The sequence below is a fragment of the Arachis ipaensis genome, chromosome B1, assembly GCF_059453495.1.
Source record: "Arachis ipaensis isolate K30076 ecotype BB chromosome B1, ASM5945349v1, whole genome shotgun sequence".
Taxonomy (NCBI): domain Eukaryota; kingdom Viridiplantae; phylum Streptophyta; class Magnoliopsida; order Fabales; family Fabaceae; genus Arachis; species Arachis ipaensis.
Window position 1 is genome coordinate 122,309,555 of NC_142436.1, and position 931 is coordinate 122,310,485.

Here is a 931-nt window from a genome sequence, read left to right on the forward strand (position 1 = left end):
AGGGAAGCCAAAGCACAACTCTCTGGAGAAAATCTGACAGAAATTTTTGAAAAAGAAGAAAACATGGCCGAAAATAATAACAATGCAAGGAAGATGCTTGGTGACTTTACTGCACCAAATTCCAATTTACATGGAAGAAGCATCTCAATCCCTGCCATTGGAGCAAACAATTTTGAGCTTAAACCTCAATTAGTTTCTCTGATGCAACAGAACTGCAAGTTTCATGGACTTCCATAAGAAGATCCTTTTCAGTTCTTAGCTGAGTTCTTGCAGATCTGTGATACTGTTAACACCAATGGGGTTGATCCCGAGGTCTACAGGCTTATGCTTTTTCCATTTGCTGTAAGAGACAGAGCTAGAATATGGTTGGACTCTCAACCTAAGGATATCTTGAACTCTTGGGATAAGCTGGTCACGGCTTTCTTAGCCAAGTTCTTTCCTCCTCAAAAGCTTAGTAAGCTTAGAGTGGATGTTCAAACCTTCAAACAGAAAGAAGGTGAATTCCTCTATGAAGCTTAGGAGAGATACAAGAAACTGACCAAAAAGTGTCCTTCTGACATGCTTTCAAAATGGACCATCCTGAATATATTCTATGATGGTCTGTCTGAGCTATCAAAGATGTTATTGGACCATTTTGCAGGTGGATCCATTCACCTAAAGAAAACGCCTGCAAAAGCTCAAGAATTCATTAACATGGTTGTAAATAACCAGTTCATGTACACTTCTGAAAGGAATCCTGTGAATAATGGGATGCCTATGAGGAAGGGAGTTCTTGAAATTGATACTCTGAATGCCATATTGGCTCAGAATAAAATATTGACTCAGCAAGTCAATATAATTTCTCAGAGTCTGAATGGATTGAAGGAATCATCCAACAGTACTAAAGAGGCATCTTCTGAAGAAGAAGCTTATGATCCTGAGAACCCTGCAA

The 931-nt window shown here is 39.2% G+C and overlaps 1 non-coding gene across 1 annotated transcript; it reads right to left on the reverse strand.

Moving 5' to 3' along the window:
* Positions 1–456: 456 nt before the first annotated feature.
* On the reverse strand, positions 457–564 carry LOC148578190 (small nucleolar RNA R71). Its single transcript, XR_015903072.1, has one exon. It is a non-coding gene; the product is annotated as a small nucleolar RNA R71 (small nucleolar RNA).
* Between the last annotated feature and the right edge of the window lie 367 nt (positions 565–931).